General features: G+C 44.7%; 1 non-coding gene across 1 annotated transcript; it reads right to left on the reverse strand.

The window, feature by feature from the left end:
- Nucleotides 1-4086: 4086 nt before the first annotated feature.
- trnak-uuu (transfer RNA lysine (anticodon UUU)) lies at nt 4087-4159 on the reverse strand. Its single transcript has one exon. It is a non-coding gene; the product is annotated as a tRNA-Lys (tRNA).
- Nucleotides 4160-17779: the final 13620 nt, after the last annotated feature.

The raw sequence follows: 17779 nt of genomic DNA on the forward strand, positions 1-17779 counted from the left end.
CGGAGGGTGTGCTCCAACTACAGGGGGAATCACACTCCTCAGCCTCCCTGGGAAAGTCTACGCCAGGGTACTGGAGAGGAGAATTAGACCCATAGTCGAACCTCGGATTAAGGAGGAGCAATGTGGTTTTCGTCCTGGCCGCGGAACGCTGGACCAGCTCTATACCCTCCGCAGGGTGCTGGAGGGTTCATGGGAGTTCGCCCAACCAGTCCACATGTGTTTTGTGGACTTGGAGAAGGCGTTCGACCGTGTCCCTCGCGGCATCTTGTGGGGGGTGCTCTGGGAGTATGGGGTCCGTGGCCCTCTGCTGAGGGCTGTTAGGTCCCTGTATGACCGGAGCAGGAGTTTGGTTCGCATTGCCGGCAGTAAGTCAGACCTGTTCCCAGTGCATGTTGGACTCCGGCAGGGCTGCCCTTTGTCACCGGTTCTGTTCATAATTTGTATGGACAGAATTTCTAGGCGCAGCGAGGGCCCGGAGGGGATCTGGTTCGGGAACCATAGGATTTCATCTCTGCTTTTTGCAGGTTGATGTTGTCCTGTTGGCTTCATCGAGCCGGGACCTCCAGTGTGCACTGGGACGGTTTGCAACCGAGTGTGAAGCGGCTGGGATGAGAATCAGCACCTCCAAGTCTGAGGCCATGGTTCTCGACCGGAAAAAGGTAGTTTGTCCTCTCTGGGTGGGAGGAGAGCTCCTGCCCCAAGTGGAGGAGTTTGTGTATCTCGGGGTCTCGTTCACGAGTGAGGGAAAAATGGAGCAGGAGATTGACAGACGGATCGGTGCAGCTTCCGCAGTAATGCGGTCGCTGTACCGGTCTGTTGTGGTGAAGAAGGAGCTGAGCCGTAAGGCGAAGCTCTCGATTTACCGGTCAATCTACGTTCCTACCCTCACCTATGGTCATGAGCTTTGGGTAGTGACCGAAAGAATGAGATCGCGAATACAGGCGGCTGAAATGAGTTTCCTTCGAAGGGTGGCTGGGCGCTCCCTTAGAGATAGGGTGAGAAGCTCAGTCACCCGAGAGGAGCTCGGAGTAGAGCCGCTGCTCCTCCACATCCAGAGGAGCCAGCTGAGGTGGCTCGGGCATCTGGTTCGGATGCCTCCTGGACGCCTCCCTGGGGAGGTGTTCCGGGCATGTCCCACTGGGAGGAGGCCCCGAGGAAGACCCAGGACGCGGTGGAGAGACTATGTCTCTCGGCTGGCCTGGGAACGCCTCGGGATTCCCCCAGAGGAGCTGGAGGAAGTGTCTGGTGAGAGGGAAGTCTGGGTGTCCCTGCTTAGACTGCTGCCCCCGCGACCCGGCCCCGGATAAGCGGTGGAAGATGGATGGATGGATGGATGACCCAGTTGCATCTGTTTATTGGTCTGTATCCAGTAACCAAGAAAATAAAACTACAAAAATTGTGAAAAGAAAAATCAAGCAGGAACCCTGCTGGGGAATTAACAGTTTAGAACAGGGCAAACTATAAACGCAACACTTTTGTTTTTGTTCCCATGTTTCATGAGATGGACTTGAAGATCTAAACTTCATTCCAGATACACAATATTACCATTCCTCTCAAACATTGTTCACAAATCTGTCTAAATGTGTGATAGTGAGCACTTCTGCTTTGCTGAGATAATCCATCCCACCTCACAGGTGTGCCACATCAAGATGCTGATCTGACATCATGATTAGTGCACAGGTGTACCTTAAACTGCCCACAATAAAAGGCCACCCTGAAATGTGCATTTTGTTTCTGCTTTATTGGCGGTCTGGGGACTCAGAACCAGTCAGTATCTGGTGTGACCACCATTTGCCTCATGCAGTGCAACACATCTTCTTCGCATAGAGTTTATCAGATTGTCTATTGTGGCCTGTGGAATGTTGGTCCACTCCTCTTCAATGGCTGTGCGAAGTTGCTGGATATTAGTGGGAACTGGTGCACGCTGTCGTATACGCCGGTCAAGCACATCCCAAACATGTTCAATGGGTGACATGTCCGGTGAGTATGCTGGCCATGCAAGAACTGGGACATTTTCAGCTTCCAAGAATTGTGTACAGATCCTTGCAACATGGGGCCGTGCATTATCTTGCTGAAACATGAGGTGATGTTCATGGATGTATGGCACAACAATGGGCCTCAGGATCTCATCACGGTATCTCTGTGCATTCAAAATGCCATCAATAAAATGCACCTGTGTTCTTCGTCCATAACAGATGCCTGCCCATACCATGACCCCACCACCACCATGGGCCACTCGATCCACAACATTGACATCAGCAAAGCGCTCACCCACACGACGCCACACACGCTGTCTGCCATCTGCCCTGAACAATGTAAACCGAGATTCATCCGTGAAGAGAACACCTCTCCAACGTGCTAGACGCCATCGAATGTGAGCATTTGCCCACTCAAGTCTGTTACGGCGACGATCTGGAGTCAGGTTAAGACCCCGATGAGGACGACGAGCATGCAGTTGAGCTTCCCTGAGACGGTTTCTGACAGTTTGTGCAGAAATTGTTTGGTTATGCAAACCAATTGTTTCAGCAGCTGTCTGAGTGGCTGGTCTCAGACGATCTCGGAGGTGAACCTGCTGGATGTGGAGGTCCTGGGCTGGTGTGGTTACTCGTGGTCTGCGGTTGTGAGGCCGGTTGGATGTACTGCCATATTCTCTGAAACGCCTTTGGAGACGGCTTATGGTGGAGAAATGAACATTCAATGCACGAGCAACAGATCTGGTTGACATTCCTGCTGTCAGCATGCCAATTGCACGCTCCCTCAATGCTTGTGGCATCTGTGGCATTTTGCTGTGAGACAAAACTGCACATTTCAGGGTGGCCTTTTATTGTGGGCAGTTTGAGGTACACCTGTGCACTAATCATGATGTCAGATCAGCATCTTGATGTGGCACACCTGTGAGGTGGGATGGATTATCTCAGCAAAGCAGAAGTGCTCACTATCACACATTTAGACAGATTTGTGAACAATGTTTGAGAGGAATGGTAATATTGTGTATCTGGAATGAAGTTTAGATCTTCAAGTCCATCTCATGAAACATGGGAGCAAAAACAAAAGTGTTGCGTTTATATTTTTGTTGAGTGTATATACATATACACAGTATAGTATACAGCAGGGTGGTAGTTGGGGTGAGAGAGGAGGATGCAGAGGATAGTGGTGATGATTCACTGTGGCAACCCCTAAGGGAAGAGCTGAACAGAGATGAAGAAGGATGATTCAATCCTATTCAATACTGTCTTTACATATTTTTTACATAATGTGTATATTTCAATATGTATGCAATTACAGATAAAAATAAGTTTTATTATTTTCATAGCCAACAAGAGGGAAGAGAAGAGGAAAGCGAGGTCCCAGGCCCATCTGGGCTCAACGCTGAGGCATCACCTCTCCTTGTTGTTATTGTATTTTTCTTACTTTATATTTGGTTGGACTTTCATTATTTTACATTAGTTATTAGTTATGATAATAAAAACTACTCTATTTGGAGACAAAATTATACATTTTGATGTTTTTGATTTTACACTGTGCATAATGGTAGAAGTTGATGAAGTACAAGGTAAAATTCATACCCAAAAGCTCCAGTAGATGGCAATAGACTAGTGAAATGGATATAAGTTGTTTTTTTTAGCCAGTTCCCATTGGAAATGATAAGTAACCTATTTGGCAATGTGGTGCCAAATTGTGCCAAACTGAGTGTCCGCCTGGTGTCCTTACTAAAACCTTTGTGAAGACTTTGCTCAAATTTGGTACATTTGTAGCCAAGGAATAGCTGAATGTGATCAATGGCATCTGTGTACATAGAATCATTGTTAGCATACTGTTTTCTTCTGTCAAACAGGAAAAAACTCAGGCGAGGATAGAAATGTTACATTTCTCATTCAGTTTATTGTAATTCACTCAGGCATACTAATAGACACAATATTTTAAACACTGGAAATGTATTCTCCGAATGTATGCTCCCTGGATGTTCCTAGACACCAAGAACATGCATAATGCACATTATTATTGTCTTTTTAGGCGATTTTTTTTTTCTTTTAGGGTTTAAAGGGGTAACATCTGAATGTGGTGTAACAAGAGTACAAAGCTTGCCGCCCGAACAGGGACTTGAACCCTGGACCCTCAGATTAAAAGTCTGATGCTCTACCGACTGAGCTATCCGGGCTCTACGTGTGATTTAAGGGACTAATTCTGTGCAGACAGGTTAACTGAAACAGAGAGCATTGATTGGCTACCTTCAAACATATAAGAAATTCGCTGAATGCTTCTTTAAGGGTGAGCTTCCTGTATGTGCAGACAGTGGAGGTGGTTTCAGGTGTTATAAATTGGCATCTCCATGGTTCAGATGAAGAAGTGGTTCCAGTTCCTCACATGCTCACATCTGCTAGTCCACAGAGGACAGTGGTCCTATACACATAAAGAATACATACTTAATGAATGTATGTGTTTTTATAGAGGACTTCTTCATATTGTCTGAACCTGAGGAGGAGGAGGAGGAAGTCCTGTTCATATCAGCTGACAGGACTGATTCTGGTGTCAGCACATGTTGCTTTAATCTACAAAGTGAAATTGTTATTTGTTGCCAGTCATACACTCTCAGACTCTGGATTCCATTACAGGACAATGTGGACCTCATGACAGTGTTGTATGGAAAGCCAGTTCAGCATTTGTTACATTTCTTGATATTAAATATTTTATTTCTCGCACTAGTAAGGCATTTAGACCTGGTTAGTGTTGGGTGTATGTGCTTCAGGAATGTTGTTTTAGGTTTGTTGTTTGTATTCATGTTAGTAAACTTTAGTTTTTGTGTTGTGTCTCCTTTCTATTGGCTGTTGGCAACACATGTTTGCAGATGGGTTAAGGGTGAGCCTATTAGAATATGAGAAGTTAAGAAGAAGCTGTGCCTGTTTTTATTGCACAATCAAACTAATTTCATGACAAATAGCCTATATCATAGAATTTTAGTCGACTAAATCCACGGCAGATTTACTAGACTAAAAGTTTAAAAATGTTGATGACTAAAATGTTTCTAAAATCAAATGACATTTTAGTCACAAGACTAAAATAAAAACTAAATCAAAAATTGCTGCCAAAATTAACACTGATGACTACACATACTTATAGGTATGCTTACAATGAAGGGTTAACTACCAAATAATTTAATTGTCAGAAACAGAACTCAGCCTCATAAATATCCATTTTTACAGTGAGCTCCCAAGGAGCCATGCACAATCACTACCTTCACATAAAATAAACCACATCATAAAGTGCTGCTTACCTTTCAGAGGAATCAAACTTCTGAAAGCAATATGGCGCCCTGCACAAACTTCTCTCAGCAACTACGGTGTCCCTGAAGAAAAGTGCAGCATGTGAGCTGTCACTCCAACCAAACCAACCGTGCCTCTGCACCACCTGCTGGCCAACCGGAACAGACTTACATGTATATCTGCATATCTAATGGTTGTTCTGTATCGTCTTTATTTTTACTTTATCTGTTGTTATGCTGCTCAGGACCTTGTTTTGATGCTGCTGCAATGACTTCATGTTCCTCGGCCACACTTGGAGGAGCTGTTCACGTCCACAGGGAGGAAAGGAGACAGCGTCCTGATGGAGCAAACTCTGTTTACCATGTGGGGTAATATCGGCTTACAAGGATTCAACCTCCAATCTCAAAAACACATTATGGTAAGAAGTCTTATGTCTGTATTTGTGTATTTGTAAATATTAATAAAACCGTTTTACAAATATTTGATTTCACGTCTTTGCGTCAATTGATGCGAAAATCGAAGCAAGTGAACCTGTGACTAATTAATCTGGGTCTACGCTGCGTCTTCTGCTGCTGTCCAACAACACTCTGCCGCATCCGTGTCCGGCTGCCGTTAAAAGAAAACAAGCGGCCCAACTGCAGCAGTCATACAGCTAACATCAGGAGGAACATGCTAAACAAACAGTGACACATTCAACAGAAGGAACTCTATAGTACGAGAGCAGGTAGGAGTTTTCTCTGACACATAGAAAGTGTCATCTAAGAACTTCCCGTTTGTGAGCCCAGAGATAGCGAGTAGGAAGTCAAAATGAGTGGCAGCATGTAGCTCAGTCAGCAGGATAAAACCTGTTTGTAGTGCCTTTCACTGAACATGGAGGCCTTTCTGTTTTTTGGCATGCTCGCTAAAACCACCGCTCAAATAGCGGCACATGTTTTGATTATAAGGTTTTAAGCTAGCAACAGTTAGCTTGAAGCATAGCTGGCTAATCCACATCAGTGAAACTAAGCAGACAGCTCACCTTCATCACTGAGGAAGAGGAGTGCACCTTCCTCTCCACTATGGAGCCAAATCGGGGTCATAAGTTTTGTTAACCTGAAAAAATAAAATTCATTCAAACACTAAAACTTGAAACTGAAAATTTATGTTTTGATGTTGATTTTTTTCAGTTCAAAATTTTTTTGGAATCAACTTTGAAATTCTTTTGAATAAATAGTTTATTTTCAGGTTTCATGTCAATAATTATTTTCATATTTACCATTTTATTTTTTAAGTTTCAGAGTTTTTGTTTTCAGATTCAAATCTTAATTTTTTTACAGTTTCACATCTTGTTTCTTCAGGTTCAAATCTTTTTTTCAGCTTCAGATTTACTTTTCAGGTTCAAATCTTTTTTCCACTTTCGCCTCTCCTTTTTTCACCTTTGAGGTTTTGACCCCGATTTTGCGCGGGGTGGGACATGGGTGTGGCCTGCTGAGTGACAGCAGGACAATGAATGCTGAGGCAGAGCGCGCTCTGGGCTGAGGCCTGAGCTCAGCCATGGTGCCTTCAGGGAACATCGGACGTGTGTCAGTTAAACTCAATATGCGCTATCTATCGTATTGATGTGACTGGCTGCAAAACACTGACACCAGGCAAAGTTGTAGACAGTGTCACATCAAAAGGGAGAATATTAATAATTTGTGGAAGCGATAAGACGCTAAACACATCATGCAGGCCTCCTGGCGGACCCTGAAAGGAACTATCGGCTGGCTGTCACTCTCTTCCTGCTCTGTGCACCAGAGAAGTAATAAGCCTCAGTGCTGAGTTACAGCAAGAATAAATACATAACATCATCAAACATGGCAATTACTGCAGGTTAGATTTGCTAAAACCAACAAGGGCGGCGATGCTACACAGCCAGTTAGCACTGAATCTTTATTATGACTCTTCAGTGCATTTTCTCTGGTGTTTACAGAGCAGTCTGTGCTCCCTACAGATATTCAGCTACCTCACATCACCAGACACCTACCTGCTCTACTTTAGTCTGAACACCAATCATACTGTATGTAAGACCTGGTCAAGGACAGTAAAGCTCATACAACTCATACATGATCAGCCTACCTGTCTGGAAGTACTGTGGCCACCGCAGCGTAGCATGTAGCCGCTTCTGCTCAGTCAGTCGTCGCCAGGTGAAGTCGTACCGATAACCACTCTTGTCTCACATCTTTCTGCATCAAGCCATTTTCTGGTTGTGGCTTTTCCGACTCACTGGTAATTTCTCTGCCATATTGCGCCGTATTTGGTGTTTTCACCAGTTGAGTCTCGCTGTAACTCAGCACTGACGCTTATTACTTCTCTGGTGCACAGAGCAGGAGGAGAGTGACAGCCAGCCACCAACGAGAGGTCTTAATCGCCCTCACCAGTTCGCGCTGAAATTCGAGTTGGAGCTCTCTACAGAGGAGCTCCTTCAAAAGCTTCAGGAACGTGGATTAAATGTGACAGAGGAGGAGGCCCAGCGATTCAGAGGTAAATTAATTTTATCATTTGATTGAGCTGGAAAGTTGTTTTGTTACAGAATTGCTTTATCAATTAGCATTGACCTTGTCTAAAACATGGAATTGGACTACTAAAGTCAGAAATCAAATCTAGGTTAACATGACCAAAGATATGATTTTGAGGGGGCTTCCGGTTTGGCGGACATTTTTGACTACCTTTATAACCCACCGGCTTACTTTTCTTCTCGTCAGACCATCTGTTTTTATATATGTATACATAAGTATACCTCCTGACTCTACGCAGCAGTGGGTCGTTTCATCGTTTCGCCATGCCACCTAAACCTTCTAAATCGAGTGAATGGGCCGAGCCTGAGGCCGCCATTAGCAAAGCTGACTTGGTAGCATCGCTAGCCGAACACAGGGAAGCTCATCATGGGCGCTGGTCATGGCCAGCGCCTGGTTTCATTTTCAGAAAATGCCGACCTGTTCCAGCTACGTTTGGAAAAGGTTGAAAACTGTTGTGAGGGGCTAAAGGCTGAAAATGACAAATTGAAGTCTAAGCTAACCCAGCTTGAGGGGAGGAATAGGAGGAATGTCCGTCTCGTTGGTCTGCCTGAGGGATTGAGGTCCACAACCTACGGCCTTTTTTCCCAGCTATTACAGGAGGTTTTTGGAAAGGACATTTTCCCTTCTGCACCGGAACTGGACCGTGCACACCGTAGCCTTGCCCCCAAACCCGGCCCCCGAGCTCGGCCTGTCGTCATTTGCTTTCATCGGTACCAAAACAAGGAAGTGGTGGTGCAGGAGGCAAGTAAAGGGGCAAGCTGAAGTACCAGTCTAACCCATTTAGGATCTATGAAGACTACAGCCCAGAAGTGGTTACTCAAAGAAGGGAATACAGGTCCATAATGGCTACTTTGTACAAGATGGGACTCAAGCCTTCACTGCTGTTTCCTGCGCGGCTCCGTATTGTCAAACCTGATGGTACTCGGGTGGCATTGAACTCCGTGGCAGAGGCAGGAAAGTTTATTAAAGACTTTAAAGACTCTCTCTTAACGTCAAGCGTAATCTCATGTAACCGCTACAGCTTCAGGGAGTATCTGGACTGTTTATGCTTAGCGCGTTAGTCTCTTTCTTTCTTTTTTTAAATAACGTTTATTACGTGATGGCGAAGGTTTACATCCAAATCTTCACTGTAACTCCGCAGTGGTGGTTTACCTGTGTGGTGGGTTATTTTGTACCCGTATTTGTTCAGCGGGAAGGGAGTGGGTATTTAGGTAGGTAACAATATGGAAGTGTTACAGTTAGATAAGGGAGGTGTGCTGTATATTTTGGCAGCTAGTTGCACCTGGGCTTTGGGAGGGCGGTTCTGTATCTCACTGTTTCTGCTAAAGAGCCGAGCTTTGTATGTATATTTTTTTTTCTATTCCTCCAGCCAGGATCATTTGATTGGTTTAATATAATGTTGCATGTTGATCACTGAGTTTCTCTCATTTTTATTATTGATTCAGTTATTATGGTAAGCCCCTTAAATACTGTTACCTGGAATGTTAAGGGTCTGAACCATCCTGTTAAGAGGAAAAAGGCTCTTATTCATCTGAAACATAAACAGGTAAAAAAATCTACAATACACACTTGAGCCATCATCCCATTTACCCAGCCGTACCTCAGTATTCTTTATTTAATCATTAAAATGTAAATTTTCATCCAGCAAGCACTCCAGAAGGCTCAGAAGGAATTAGCAGAAACCCAGCGCATTCTGGATGATGACAGAAAAAAGCTGGCAGATTTGGAGGGGGCTATTGCTGATTTGCAGGCCAAGTACCAGGACAGTTTGGCTAAGAAGAAAGAGCTTGACAGCAAGTATCAACTGTGTGAGGCGCGCCTCGACCGAGCAGACAAGGTCAGAAAGAGCGATGACATTTGATAAGGATTCAGGAACATGACACACAGTAGCAGAAAAAAATGAAACTACACAGATACTGTATACACATAGTGGTACGCTGTTTACAGTTTAAACCAGTTAAATGTAATGTATGTGTAAAATGTTAACAAGGTTAGTACTGCTCAAAAACATAAAGGGAACACTAAAATAACACCTCCTAGATCTTAATGAATGAAATATTCCAGGTGAAAATCTTCATTCAAGTAGAATATGTTGACAACAAAATAACATAAAAATGATCAATGTAAATCGAAATTATTAATCTATGGAGGTCTGGATTTGGAACCATACACAAAATAAAAGTGGAAAATCCCATCACAGGCTGATCCAACTTGAGTGGAAATTGTCAATGTCAAAATGAGGCTCAGTGTGTGTGACCTCCACGTGCCCTTAGGACCTCCCTGGCATCTCATCCTGGTACCTAATAGCAGTCAGGGTACAAATATCTACTCTAAATACTCTACACAATAACTTTATACAAGTCATACAATTATTTAATTTTTTCATCATGATGATCTGCAGCTTATAGGTAGTCTGGCAGATAAAAAAGTGCGTTGGGAGGAAACAGTCCAACATGTGGATAACATGGCCAATAATGTAGCAGGTGATATGCTTCTATCTGCTGGATACATAGTATACCTGGGACCCTTTACTGTAAGTTTGTTGTACCTTAGTGTGGCATATTTAAAATGTTTCTCTACAGTATATGTGCATATTTCAATGTATGCCTTTGTCTCTGTCCATGTGCCTGCATAATTGAATATATTTGTGATGGCCACAGCAGCATTTCTTTGTATTTTATTTCAGCGAGAGTACAGGTCAGCCATGGTAGATGAGTGGCTTCACTGTTATCAACAGATGAGTGTTCCACACACTGATTGGGACAATCTCATCAACACCCTTGAAGATCCGGACAAGATCTGCTCCTGGCAGGTCAGAGGCTCGTCATTGCTGACCTTCTGGGCTGAAGACAGATTTAATTTGGGCTTACTATTTCTGTCCTAGAACTTTATATTTGACAGACTTATTTTTTTATGATTTTAACCATCCTGTTAAGAGGAAATAGGCTCTTACTCATCTGAAACATTCATTCACTGTTGTGTGTTCTTGGGCAAGACACTTCACCCTAGCCTGTGGCGCGCCTTGCTAGTCATTGTATGACACTGCTTGCAGCCGTAACGAATTTCCCTCTGGGATTAATACAGTATCTAAAATAAAAAAAATAAAATAAAAAAATCTCAGGAGTTTGGATAATGCTCGTCTTAAATGTGGGTGGGTGGGTCAGCTAAAGGGAAAGCTCGGGGTGTTGCAATATTGATAATAAGGATGTTTCTTTCATGCCTTCTACAACACTAGCCGACTCAAATGGCCGTTATGTTATTGTGACTGGCAAACTCTTTAATCTCAAAGTTATTTTAGCTAATATATTTATATATGCTCCAAATTTTGATGACCCACAGTTTTTCTCCCGCATCATTAAATTGATCCCTTGTTTAAATTCACACCTGCTCATTCTGGGGGGAGATTTGAATCTGTGTCTGGACCCAGGGATGGATCGGTCATCGGTTAGGCCTGGTTATCCCGTTTCAAAATCTGCCTCTTGTCTAGAGACATTTCTTTCAAACTATGGTATCTCAGACATCTGGTGTTTTTTTCATCCACAGCACAGGAAATATTCTTTTTTCTCCCATGCTCATCAAACGTACAGTAGAATTGACTATTTTTTCTTCAGATATTCTTTCATGTGAATATCAACCCATAGTAGTTTCTTATCATGCCCCTCTTCTACTCAAATTGAATATCACTGACACCAGGACTCCCACTCGAATCTGGAGGTTTAACTCTCTCTTATTATCGGATGAAGAATTTGTGCGTTTTCTTTCAGATCAAATTTCCTTATATTTAGATATTAATATGACACCAGATGTTTCTGTTTTGACTGTTTGGGAAGCCCTTAAGGCATACTTGAGAGGCCAGGTAGTATCTTTTGTGGCTAAAAAGATAAGAGATTCTAAATTACAACAAATGGAGCTGGAAAGACAAATAGCTGACTTGGATAACAGACATTCACAAAGTCCTTCTCCTGATCTATACAAACAACAACTTCAGCTTGGTGCAGATCAAGAGACCCTCAGCCTCCCTAGAAGCAACCTCACTCATGCCCCCTCGCTGGGAATGATGCAGCCACAGGTTGTGTGTGTCTGTGTGTCATGGGGTGTTTAAAGCAGGTGGAGTTGAGTAGGAGAGAGAGGCAGGCCTCCACAGAGCAAGTGTGCAGGCCTGGAAGAGAAAAACAGCACACGTCAAGAAAAGAATCAGATGTCAGACAGTCGGATCCTCCTCTGTGACACCTTTAACATCATATCAGAAATCTCTGTCTGCTTCTGGTACATGCAGCTGATCACCAGCAGGGGGCTCCCTGCTTTGCTGTCACTCAGGGGGCCTGTTCTGTCTGCCACTGGGATATGATGAGGTGAACTTCAGTTTGAATGGATTTCATTTGTCATGTGTTTATGATCATTTTATGAATCAGCTCAAATAAAGGAGACTCACTGAAGTCACAGTTTAGTGTTTTAATACTTATACACACTTATTTTGAAGCTGCTATCAACTTGATGAGTCTTCCTGTTGAAGCACGAGGCAGGACGTGTGTCAGAACATCCATGAACTGAGTAGATTAGGAGGAAAAGCTGATGTGTCACAGCTGCTGGTTGTGTTCTTTAGTGTCTCCATCTTGATGAAATGAGGCGTTTTACTTCCTCCAAGTAGAGTGGACCTGGCTCACAGAGTGCTGCTGCTGTTTCTGTCTCTCTGTGAGCAGCATGTTAAACAGCAGGCTCTGAATAGTGACGTCATGATGTCACAGTCACATCAGTCTAATCTCCCAATCTGAGAGAGAGCTGTCATCAACAGCAGGAAGTGCAGGAAGCTCATGGTGTGCAGGCCTCTGATGTGTGGAGGCTGTCGGCTTGTAGCAGCCAACAAGAAGGGAGTTTGTAAAAGTTCTCTGTAACTTTAGATGTGAGGATTCAGAAAGAACTTAGATCAGATATGTGCAGCACTTGTGCAACAGATACTCCAACAGTGACAGCTCTTCTGAAGAAAGCCTGAGGAGCTGAGACCTGGATGAGACACTGATACAGCTTTGCTCTGCTGACAGGAAGGATGAAGGCTGACCACACACACACACACACACACATACATAACACACACATATAGACAAACACACGCTCTTACAGACACACCACACAAACACACATACAGAAACACACACATAACACATTCTTACACACACACACACACACACACACACACACACACACACACACATATATAGACACGTGCACACATAGACGCAACACACACACCAACACACACAATCATACGCACACTCTTACAGACATGCACACATATTGTCACACCGGCTCAGAAAGTGTGACAAATTGGGGAGGACAAACACACCCTTAACCGTTTGACCATTTTATTGAAGAAAGAACAGTAGTTGTATACCAACAATTGACAAACAAGGAAATGTGCAAACAAAATACACCGCCATGCCTGCAGCAGGCTGGAGAGAGAGCAGCCCTCCTAGTAGGCCAGACGCGGAGAGAGAGAGTGAAGCAAACAGACTGGGAACTCTTAAACCGTCTCCAGCTCGTCAGCACAGGAGAGCTGCATAAGCTCAGGATCAGCTCCACCCAGCAACCTCCTGCACACACAGGGCAGAGACAGCAGCAACAACACAACACTCCCTGAGAGGCCAACACAGGGCCACAATATAGACACTGACACACACTAACACACAGACACATGCACACAAACATATACAGACACACACACATACACACAATACACTGCTTCAGACACACACACTGCCTGCTTCAACTGTGGAAAGGCTTCCTGTGCATCAGTACAACAGGCTGTTGGGCCTTTGCAGGATCCTGCAGGGTCGACCCCAAAGTTCAGACTCACAGTTCATAGCAGGACTGAGCTGGATGCAGTCACAGCTCCTCACTGTGTGCAGCAGCTGGACTGAGCTGAACACTGGACTCAGACAGATTCAACATCCACACGTCAGTCACTGGAAGCCTTCAGAATGCTTCTCTCCTCACTCAGCTTCCAGTCCAGATCCAATACCTTACTGCAGGTAGTGACGGACCTGTCAGCTGTGTGTTAGAAATGCATGAATAAACAGCAGCTTCATGTTGATGCAGGACGTATGAGGGCGGAACACTGATGAGATGAAAAGATTCAGAGGAAAAGGCAGAAAGAGCAGAGCTGATAAGTCACATGACTGATGCACTGACACGCTCTCTAGTCAGCTCCTCCACCAATCAGGCGCTGCCTCGCTACTCATGCAGCCAATCAGGTTGTAGCAGTACATTTAAAGCTCTCCTCTCTCTGCTGTCATTCCAGATCACCATTGAGAGCAGAACCCCCCAGAGGGCTGGACCTGACTGCTGTCCTGATAAAGACCTGAGGAAGACTGTTTGGAGGACACACAGAGTGGACATGGGTCACAGAGCGCTGCTGCTGTTTGTGTCTCTCTGGAGCTCCGGTAGGACTCTGCTGCCATGACGATGTCTTTATAAGAGCTGGGAGAAGAGTGTGTGTGTGTTTATATTTGTTTGTTTTCTTTACTGACAATCTGAGGAGGTCATTGGTGACTTTAAGCAGTGCTGTTTCTGTGCTGTGATGGGCTCTGAAACCAGACTGGAAAGCATCAAACAGACTGTTACTACACAGGTGGTCGTTTAGCTGACTTACAACAGCTCTTTCAAGTAGTTTGGAGATAAAGGTGAGGTTGGAGATCGGTCTGTAGTTTCCTAGGACGTCCGGGTCCAGTGAAGGTTTTTTAAGTATCGGAATGATCACAGCAGTTTTAAAAGCCTGTGGTACATATCCTGTTTCCAGAGACAAGTTGATCTGTCCTAATATAGAGTCTCCGATCAGAGGAATAGCATCCTTGAGGAGCTGTGAAGGGATCGGATCCAGAAGACAGGTAGTAGGTTTAGACTTGCTGATGCTGGTGGTCAGCTCAGGGAGGCCGATGGGCGCGAAGCAGTCCAGAGTTAGATCAGGATCCGTTTCCAGAAGTGGCGGTGTATCCTCAGCGGTCACAGAGAGATTGTGGTTGATTTGTCCTCTAATAGTGGTGATTTTATCAGTGAAGAAGCTCATGAAGTCTTCACTACTAAGAGCTGCAGGAATGCGAGGCTCCACAGAGCTGTGGCTCTTTGTCAGCCTGGCCACGGCGTTAAAGAGAAAGCGCGGGTTGTTCTTGTTTTCTTCTATTAGTGATGAATAGTAGGCTGTCCTGGCTTTACGAAGGGCCTTCTTATACGTCAGCAGACTGTCTCTCCAGGCCCTCCGGGAGTCATCTGATTTAGAGGACTGCCACATCCTCTCCATCCTACGTGTAATCCGTTTCAGTGATCGGATGTTTGAGTTGTACCACGGAGCTAGCCTCTTCTGGTTTGTAGTTTTCTTCTTCTTCAGTGGAGCAATCCTGTTTAAGACTGAGTGTAGTGTGTCTGCAGTGTTGTTGACAAAGCGGTCCAGCTCTGCAGGAGTAACATTTAAGTTGGTACCCCCATCAGTACTTGGGACTGTGGGGAGTACTGGTAGGATTGCTGTCCTAAACTGCTTTACGGCGTCTTCAGACAGACATCTGCTGTAGTAGACCTTTTCCTCAGGTGCTGGTAGGTCTGAAAGAGAGAAGTCAAAAGTTATTAATGAGTGATCTGAAAGAACAGGATTTTGAGACCACACTAGCAGGTTCTCAGCTTCCAGGCCGTAGGTGAGAACCAGGTCGAGGGTGTGACTGTGACAGTGTGTGGGTTCATTTACTAACTGAGAGAACCCAACTGAATCCAAGAGTGAGTTGAAGGCAATCTTCAGACTGTCGGAGTCGACGTCCATATGAATGTTAAAGTCACCCACTATAATGACTTTATCTGTGCTAAGCACTAAACTTGATAAGAAGTCTGAAAACTCCAGCAGGAACTCTGAATAAGCAGCAGCAGGTGGACGATACACTACGACGAGTAAAACAAATTCTGACTTCTTCCAGCTTCCGTGAGACAGGCTGAGAGTGAGACTCTCAAAAGAAGTATGAGTAGACTTAGGTTTAGGATTCATCTGAAGACTGGAGCGGTAGATTGCTGCCACTCCTCCTCCGCGACCTGTAACTCTAGGAACATGACAGTTAGTATAACAGGACGGAGTTGATTCATTTAAAGCAACATATTCTTCACCCTGTAACCAAGTCTCAGTGAGACAAAGTATATCAGTGTGATGATCAATAATTAGATCATTAACTAAGAGCGACTTAGAGTGTAGGGATCGTATGTTAAACAATCCACACCTGAGTGTTCTGTTACCTTGTTCTATGTGTTTGTGTGTGTTAGTGTGTATTTTTATGAGGTTATTATGATTAATATATCTTAACTTGTGTGCTTGATGAACTGTGGGAGGACGTGTGACCGTCACCACTTCAATAACATTATTAAGCTTAGTGTTTCTATGTGTATTTGTGTTTAATGTGTTTCTAACTGAGGGCGGCAGTCCTCCAGAAGCAGCAGAGAGGTGTGTAGGACGGCGACTCTGCCTCCTGGCCTCGACCCTGGGTTGTCAGGTTGGTCTAATAAACTTGGCTATGTTGCTAGAAATCAGAGCTGCACCACCCTGGGTGGGATGGATGCCGTCTCTCCTAATAAGGCCAGGTTTCCCCCAGAAAGTTTCCCAGTTATCTATAAAGGCCACGTTATTTTCTGGACACCACCATGACAGCCAGCGACGGAGCGAGGACATGCGGCTAAACATGTCATCACTGGTCAGATTCGGGAGGGGACCAGAGAACGCTACGGAGTCCGACATGGTTTTAGCTAAATTACACACCGACTCAATATTAACTTTAGTGACCTCTGACTGGCGAAGCCGGGTGTCATTAACACCGACGTGAATTATAATCCTACTGTATTTATGTTTATCTCTCGCCAGCAGCTTCAGGCTACCCTCTATGTCGCCCGCTCTGGCCCCCGGGATGCACTTAACTATAGCCGCTGGTGTCGGCTTTACATGCCGCAGAACAGAGTCGCCAATAACCAGGGTCGGCTTCTCAGCGGGTGTGTCGCCGAGTGGGGAAAAACGGTTCGATATGTCAAGCGGCTGGTGGTGAACCACGGGCCTTTGTTTCGGGCTACGCTTCCTTCGAACCGCCACCCAACCTCTCTGACTTCCCGGCTGCTCAGGGGCTGCCGGGGTGCGGATAACATCAGCTAAGGCAGGCTGGTCCGCACAGGCTAACTGCTGCTGGCTAGCTGCTGTGGCTACAGGTCTATTATCTAACATGCGGAGCCGACCCTCTAACTCGCTTAGCCTCGCCTCCAAGACTGTGAATAAGCTACACTTTGTGCACACCTCATGCTCACTAAAGGAGGCAGAGGAGTAGCTGAACATGTCACACACCGTGCAGTGAGCAGGAGAGGGAGATGCAGAGCGAGTGGAAGAAGCCATGCTAAGCGCTAATGCTAACCGCTAAGTTACGGTAAGCTTCGCTACAGTGGTAAACGAGAGGGGAACCCAGAAACTGGTGCACTTAACTCTAACACTACGGTGCTTGTGTATTACCACAATAAAAGCAAACAGAATATGTCTAATGCAGAAAGTCCGTAGCACCAACAGCGCACACCAAGTGAACAAACAGGACAGTGTCGAAACAGGAAGTGACGCAGTACGTTACCCACTGACGCAATACGCACAGGATTAACATTTATGGAGCCCCGAAAGGGACATTTGCAATTTATTTATTTATATTTCATGCTGTATTTATTTCATCCCTAATATGCAAATCTCCTCTTAAGATACAAATCATAAAGCACACAGTCCTTCTCTGGATAACTATAAACTTCACTACATCCAGTGGTAAAACAGACTGAGCCCTGTTGTTGCTGCTGTCAGCTACAAGGAGACATAAACACAGCGTGAACTGAATCAATATGAATTAAAATGGAGGAAACCTTTATTTGACCCACAATGCAGAAATTAAATCAATACATGTAACATTCATTGAAAACATGTGGCAATAAATGAATGACTAA

Source organism: Parambassis ranga, unplaced genomic scaffold, assembly GCF_900634625.1.
Source record: "Parambassis ranga unplaced genomic scaffold, fParRan2.1 scaffold_24_arrow_ctg1, whole genome shotgun sequence".
In the NCBI taxonomy this organism is placed as follows: Eukaryota; Metazoa; Chordata; class Actinopteri; family Ambassidae; genus Parambassis; species Parambassis ranga.